Here is an 8492-nt window from a genome sequence, read left to right as displayed (position 1 = left end):
GTGAGATGGAATGGAACTGAAGCGAAAATGTAATTTTGGCGGGAAATTGGGCGACGAAAGTACGGAGCGGGCACAGCGGCTAAGGGTTGATCAATTTACCAAAATGCCCTGTGAAATAGATTTTGGTTGACATGAAATTTTATGAAAAGGAAATTATATGAAATAACTCATGTATGAGTTCTCAAATGAAAACTAAGGTGGCGTTTATTTTTGTTTTAAAAAAATAAAATTAGGAATAAAAATAGTAAGTTCCATTTTGTATTTTCAAATTTTAAAAATGTATTCATTATCATTTTTTAAAGCGGTATTTGAAATGAGAATAATAATAATCCAATTGTTTCTAAGGACAACATTACCCTTATTTGACTAAACTTGTTTTTTCTCCCTCCACAATGGAATTCAAAAGCAAAACCACTATTTGGAAGATCTCGTGAATGAATCTTAGCCCCTGCACCTTTCACTTTTTAGAATCATTTTTCTATTATCCTATTAAGATTGGAAAACAAAATATACATTTATTTACTTATTGGGATCATAAAATTAATCCGAATCAAATAAGATTTTTTCTATTGAAAATAAAAAGATGGAGGACTTGTTTTTTATTACAATAATACTACACTTACAAAGAAATCTTACAATGCACTCTCTACATTTAGATTATCCTACTATATTCAACTCAAAACATTTAGATTATTTTAACCCCCTACATTTATTAATTTAGTTAAACAGCCTCCATAATAAAAGTTTAAAAATTAACTAAAGCACCCCAGCCAGCAACCACCAACGCCAAAACAACAACTACCAGATCTATAGCCAGATTATGGTCGTTTCGTTCCAACGACTACTGGCTACCGTCTAACGGTGGTAATCTACAGCCGACCGTGGCTTGGGTGGATAGGGGTGTTTTTATTAGTTTTTAAAGTTTTATTGTGGCGGTGTTTAGCTAAATTAACAAATGTAGAGGGGTTAAAAAATAATCTAAATATTTTCAGAAAATGTTTTCCAAAAATGTATCAAACAACTTTTCTATATTTTATCCAACTCTGATATAATTTTCATATATTATACCAAACACATTCTCAAAATCCTATCTTAGTCGATTTAATCCAACTCAACTCAACTTAAAATAGTTTTTCAGAATATCAATTTTCAAATAATCTACCAAACAAGCCCTTAATATTTGGACGATTTTTGTTGGTTTGGTGAAAGTATGTTTTTGTTTAACTATTGTAAAAACTATTTAGAGCAAACATTATGTTCCCATCCGAGGTTTGGCGAAATCTCAAGTTCATACCCTAGTGGCATTTATTTTAGATTCACATCCTTAAACTAACATTGTTAGTTAATTTTGACTTATGACTTGTGCTATTACCATCCTACCCTCCATATTTTATTTCACCCCACCCAGCCACCATCACCATCACCATCCAACCACCACCACCACCCAGCCGCCAAGGCTTTCAACCTTGTTCCGGGTGATTTTTCACCCAAAATCACCTCCAACCTCTTCCTTGTAACCCCTACACCAAAACACACCAAACCCCTTCACAGTTGCACCCTCCAATCACCGGAAAACGCCTCCTTGGCATTCTCCCAACCTTGCGGCCAAATTTCGGCTGATTCCCTCATTGAAAATTCACCCCAAAGCCACCAATCGAATCCCCTTCAACACCTCTACAAAACAACCCCTCGCATCACCCATGGTTGTTCATTGTTTGCTGGCCAAGTTCCATTCCCACCGCCGTGTGACAACTTTTTTTGCACCTTTTTTCCATCATTTGTTCACTGTTTTTTCTGCCTTTTTGACCCCCATCCTCCTTTCTGTTTCTTTGTTGTGGTTGTTGTGCATTCTTTGGCCACCGGTTATTATTCACTAGCCTAAAAATCTTCATTCAAAGTCACGCCCACCAGTTGTTTGAGAAAATTCCTCAATCAACTACCCAGCCAAGCACATGTCATTTTCTAACGATCAGAGGGTGCAACAATGAAGGGGCGTGGTGGGTTTTGATGTAAGGGTTACAAGGAAGATGTTGGAGGTGATTTTGGGTGAAAAATCAGCCGAAACAAGCCTGAAAACGCTGGTGCTTGGGTGATGGTGGCTAGGTGGAATGAAATAACATGTGAAAGGTAAGATGGTAATAGCACAAATCAGAATTCAAAATTAACTAACAAAGATAGTTTAAGGGTGAGAATTTGGAATAAATACAACTAGGGGTATGAACTCGGGATTTCGTTAAACCTTGGGGGGGAACAGTCGTTTGCTCAACAATTTATTAAACCTCAGAAGAATGTGATTGTTATTTGATTAAACCTAAAGCGTCGAAAAAACCCTTCTTATTTATTTATAAATACTATTTATTTATCGTTAAAAAGAAATTTTATTTTATTTTTTATAGTATTAAGTGTATTTTAGTAACTACATGAAAAAAATAGTAAAATAAAACAAAATTGGGTTTTGATCCTTTTCTTTGACTTTTAAAACTAGTGATTTTTTTTTAATTTTTTTTGAAAAAAAGGTCCCACGCCACGATTAAAAATAAGGAAAGAAAAGAAAGGATGTGGATGAATAAGTTATATGATAGTGTCATATTATTATTATTATAGAACCATCAAAAAAAAAAAAAAAAAAAAGCATGTTTTCAATAAATACATTAAAGAAAATAAGTATAAGAAGAATGGGAATCGGTCCATAATGCTAAACTTTTAACTTATACATATTAAAATAAATAAGATAAGATTGGATAAACATATACGCGACAATATATGATTGGTCAATTTTACTTTCTCTTATAAAACAAATCCACTATTTCCCAAAGCTTCTGCAGTAGACATTCAACTACCAAAACATTTTATTCAAACTCGTTTTATGTCTTCTAAATTAATTAAACACATTAAAACATGTTTAAATACTAAAGTATAAGTAACATGTGAAAAGCACACAGGATTTTAATCAATCTCCACCTCATATTTCAATAAATTAATCAGAAACCAGCTTTATAAACATATTTTCTAAATTACTCGACTCTAATACATTAGCAAATCAATTGAGTAATTATTGAATAAAAACAACATTTCACCTTTGTTCAACTATAGTTCTAATATATCTAGTGACAACCTATGATCATAATTACCAATTGCACACATAATATAGTCATGGTTTTTCCAAAAAAAAAAAAAATATATATATATATATAATTACCCTTTTATCCTTAAAAAATGTTAGATCTAAACCCAATTAATTTTTTATTGTCCTTTAATCGAAAGATTTGTGACTTTATTGTACCTTAACGAAGAATTTGAAACTTCTGTGTACAATAATAACTTTTTGAAATGTTTGTATCCAATTGATAATATCCCCAAACTTAAACTATCAAGAAAACAAAAGTACCACAAGGCATCATATCAATTATATTATAAGCTAATACTGTACATTAATGTTATATAAATACAGTGAAATACATTTTGACTTTAAATCTATCGTGAAAAAACGTTTCTCCCCTTGATTTCATAAACAACTGTCACCCTATTTCCATGTCGAAATATTTTAAAGTTACACATCCGAGGATAATTTATTTCATTTTACATCACATATAACATTAAACAAACCTTAATATATCTTACGCCCAACCAAACTGCCAAAACTCTAAAGACAATTCAAACCAATACCAAAAATATCAAAATGAGAAAAAAAAATTAAAATTACAAAACTTTTGTTGTCTTACGATCATTGTGGGGCTCGTCAAAACTCAGTTTGCAATGAGCCATGAGGCGGTCATAGTCCTTCCATCGTAGTCTTTCCTTTTCTGATCCTCTTTTTTTTTTAATGACCGGAGTATTTGAGTCAGTTTGCGCATACCCTATAAAAGTACAAATCCAATAGGTCAAATAAGTCATAAATGTGATAGATATTCACTTGGTGAAACTCGAATACAAGACATTTAGGTAACTTAAAGTCTTACAATCTGGACACAAGTTTAAGTGGTTTTCTGATCCACCTTTTATTATCACAAATATGCTATTTAAATTTTTTGTCCTTGATGTTGGGTTTTGTGAGGAAGAAGACGGTGAAAATGAATTTGATTAATTTGGGATGAGATGATTTTTATTTGGATTTGAAAGAGTTGGAATAAAATTAGATGTGAGCCAAAAAAATTCACATATAAATGGTATGGTACATGTGATATTCTAAATTAATCTTTTGGATAAATACAATTTAATCTTAAAAAGTTTGTGGATTAAGGGGTAGATAGACACATAAGCTGCCTTCTAACGCCATTGATTAATATCTTTTTTTCCCTTGAGTTTTTAGTAGACTAAGTGCACTCCACGTTTATTTTTTTACTAACAAAAACATCCAAAAAAAACTAATGTCGGTTATAAAATTTGTTATTTCACAAGAATCTAATATGTAAGATTAAAAGACCAATTTTGTACATACAATAATAAATCAAAGAAAATAACAATCAACCAATATTTTTTTTTTTATAAGTTAATAAAATATCCGAAAACCTATTCTTATACATGAATCCCAACCACAATTTTTTTTTTTTTTTTTTAACTTGTTTACAATGAAATATGGGAGTGAGATAGAGTTTAAGGTCATACCATTCTTATGGAAGATGGCAGGGGAATTTTAGAGTTTGGACTAGATATTATCGTAAACTAACATATTTCAACATTTATTAAAAATTTGGGTGTAATTTGCTAATAGAAATTAGCTGTGGGGTGGATTGATAGTGTACAAATAGGGTAAAAGTTTTAAAGTGTAACAACCAACAATAGTCGTATTACATAAATTTGTGTGTCCCAATTAAGTTGTATTGATTAGTGTTAATTTGATACTTAGATTAACTAATCACCTTATAAAACAAAATACTAATCCACAACCGTATTTACTATTTATATTGGAATTGGCCACCAAGAAACTTCCCATTTTATTTTTCAACCTTTCCGTACATCACCCCACAAAGTTTCGAAAAGAACCGCGTGACTCTCTTTTTTATTTTACTTTATTTTTACAATTTCTTAATTTAAAACCAAAACCAACAAACAAACAGACACACACGATAAAAAGAAAAAGAGCGTCAATAAAACTCTCCCCAGCGTAAATCTAGCTTTTATTTACTATTATTTAGTTTGTTCTTCGCATCTCACCGTCTTTCTCTCTTTTTCCCAAACCTTCTTCCTTTTTCTCTTTCTACACATTCCTTAGAAAATCTTTTTTTGTTTCGATTCGGAGTTAGGGCTAGGGTTTGGACATGGGCCAACAGTCTCTGATCTACAGCTTTGTGGCTCGTGGTACGGTGATTCTTTCCGAGTACACCGAGTTCACCGGAAATTTCACCAGCATCGCCTCGCAATGCCTCCAGAAACTTCCTGCTACCAATAACAAGTTTACCTATAACTGCGATGGCCATACTTTTAATTACCTCGTTGAGAATGGCTTCAGTAAGTTTCATTTCTATTTTATTTTGTTGAAATATTCGTGTTTGTGGTTTTATTTGGACGAAATGGTGATGTCTGATCTGGATCAGGGTCTAATTTTTTTTTTTTTTTTTTTTAAATCTTTTAATCTTTTTGAGGTCTTTAATTCGTTTTACTTTTTATTGTTTTCGTGGATCTATGAGTTTGACCGTTTGATTCGTGTTTCGATTATTGAGTTGGTTGTTGTGAGATGTGTTTTAAGATTTAATTTCGGTGGATCTTGTATGGATCGTGAAACAGGGTAACGGAGGAATGGAGATTTTTGAGTTTTATATTATTTTTGTGTAAGATTAAGTTACGAGTTGATGTCAATGTGTTGAATGTTGTTCGGCATATTGGGAATGGCCTTGGATTATCTGGAAAGGTTGTATTTATTGTGCAACACAAAGAAGTAATAGATTGCAAAATGATAATTGCTCGAGGGTGACTCCGTTCCATTTCTGGGGTGTAAACGAATTAGAATCGTGAAGTATAATTTATTTAGTAAATTATGAAATATTTCTGCTGAAGTGTTTGATTAGTTTGTTGCTTTGGATGTTAATATTTGATTAACAGTTGGTGTGATGGTTTAAATCATCTAATATGCTCAGTTAATATGTTTTTCACTAATGTCAGAGGTAAGGTTCCTTTTCGTTTAGTGATAAAGAAAATGTCCTTTTTCTTTCTTCCCATGTCATTGGAGTCTGTGTGGAATGGTGATGATGGGTTTGACAGATGAAAACTGATGGGGCAAGTCTTATAATTTTCAAGTCACGTGTGATTACATGAAGTTAGCCATCTTTGTCATGTGATTTTTTAATAAAATGTAGATGGCAGGTGATTTAGTTATATATCTATTTCATTTATTTAGGGAAATAACTTTATTAGTTATTTGGGTTTAGTTGTTTGTGAGGGTACTAAGATACTTTATGCAGTTGTTGCTTCTTCACTCCTTTACTGTATTCCATGCTAACTAAATTTTTCGAAACTTTTACTAGTTATTTGGGTTTACAATCCCAAAGTGGGTTTTCAACAATCAGTTATTATGAAAAAGAGAAAATCTATCTATTAACTTGTCATTGATTTTGGATATTTCTCTAAAGATTCTTGGATCAGGAATCTGGTTGTTTATCTCAACATGGAAGATACATTGTGTAGATATTTGCCGTTGCTTACAAGTCTCTGCTACACAATTCTACTGCTTATGAAATGCATAGATATTTTATATTTTCTTCAACACATAGTGTTGGTGTTCTTATAATATTCTGTTCTGTGTATAATGTTTTAGTGTATATCATAGATCATAAAGAAGGTATCAATTTAGATGTGGCTTGGTATTGCTCATTCTGTAACCGTTTTTGGCTGCATTATTTCCATTCATGTAAATGGTTCTGTATTAAGTTGAGAAGCAGACACAAAATGATAGTCCTTGTCACCAAGATTCGGAACTACAAACAAATTTTGCAATCATTTCCATCATTCAAGTACTTAACATTTCCATGGAACCCCCATCTTGTTGTTGTTGGCTTCTTGGTGATTAATTCATTTGCACCTTGTTAACTGACAAGAAATTGACTGAAACAGTTATCAGAGGATTGTCAAGAGTCAAAGTTATTTTAGTAATTTATGGCTATTCATTTGTTGATATATGTTACACAAATGCATTATTGCTTTGCTGAACTCTGCCACTTGATGCTGCAGCATACTGTGTTGTGGCTGTTGAATCTGCTGGCAGACAACTTCCAATTGCCTTTTTGGAGCGAGTTAAGGAAGATTTCAACAAGAGATATGGTGGAGGGAAAGCTGCCACAGCTGTTGCAAATAGCCTTAACAGAGAGTTTGGGTATTTATATTCTTATAATTGATTAAGACGCATTTTGTATTTTTTCCTTTGATAGCTATTCTTTACACTTTTGTCTTTTCTGTAGGCCTAAATTGAAAGAGCACATGCAGTATTGTGTGGATCATCCTGAAGAGATCAGCAAACTTGCAAAAGTAAAAGCTCAGGTTTCTGAAGTCAAGGGTGTTATGATGGAAAACATTGAGAAGGTGAGGAGTAGCTTCTGGCTTATCTTGCAACTGTTTTAACTTTCTTTGAAATTTTTTCATGATTTTTCACCAATTAGTTATGCGATTGCTAAATGGGGTAACACTGAGGCATTTGGCTATAAAGGGTGCCCCATCCTTTTATATATAGAGTATGATGGCTGTTATAGCTGAGGAGATTCATTTTTTCTGCAGGTTCTTGACCGTGGTGAGAAGATTGAGCTGCTAGTGGATAAAACTGAGAACCTTCGATCACAGGTTAGTTCAGCTTGTAGTTGTCTGTTTGTTTTGCATCTGGTTGGAATGGACACACTGTTTGCATTCATTGAAGCAACTTGTTTGTGTCATCACTGGAAATTGACAGAACATCTCCATAGATGATTTTGGGTAGCAGTATTCAGTTAGTGATGTATAATTAGATCGGATTCTGCAATGATATCCTATGTTTTCCATTTTTCTTTCTTTTACTTCACTGTTACCTTCTCTGAAATCTTGGTCTCATGGTTTGGCATATTTGTCATGGTGCAGGCGCAAGATTTCAGGCAACAAGGAACTAAGATGAGAAGGAAGATGTGGCTCCAGAATATGAAGATTAAATTGATTGTTTTGGGAATCATCATCGCATTGATTCTTATCATTATCCTTTCGGTTTGCCATGGTTTCAATTGTTGATCTCTCTAGGATTTCCCTGGATACTGCCCTTGCCGCTACGCTGACTTGGTCGTCTTGGTAAACTGGTTCTCCATCTTTTTGTTCTGACCATCCTCGTTGCATATTTCTCACTTGGGATCTTTGATCTTTTAGGTTGTCTTTCCCCTTCTAGTCGTAAGGGAAGGGGAGGAGTTTGTATTTTGGATTGATTGTATAGGCTATATGGTTGAACTCTTTTGAAGTAGATAAATTTCGTATGTTGCTTTATATTGATGTAATGGAGGAGTACTTAATTGGATGTTTGCAGAACAAATTATTCCTTAACAATGTTA

At 33.0% G+C, this 8492-nt stretch overlaps 1 pseudogene; it reads left to right on the top strand.

Annotated features, from left to right (window-relative positions):
* The first annotated feature begins 5048 nt into the window (after nt 1-5048).
* LOC116140701 lies at nt 5049-8492 on the top strand (annotated as a pseudogene).

This window comes from Pistacia vera, unplaced genomic scaffold (genome assembly GCF_008641045.1).
Source record: "Pistacia vera cultivar Batoury unplaced genomic scaffold, PisVer_v2 Contig375, whole genome shotgun sequence".
NCBI classification, from domain to species: Eukaryota; Viridiplantae; Streptophyta; class Magnoliopsida; order Sapindales; family Anacardiaceae; genus Pistacia; species Pistacia vera.
The sequence above is the reverse complement of the archived record's forward strand: the minus strand, read 5'-3'. Positions and strand labels throughout refer to the sequence as shown.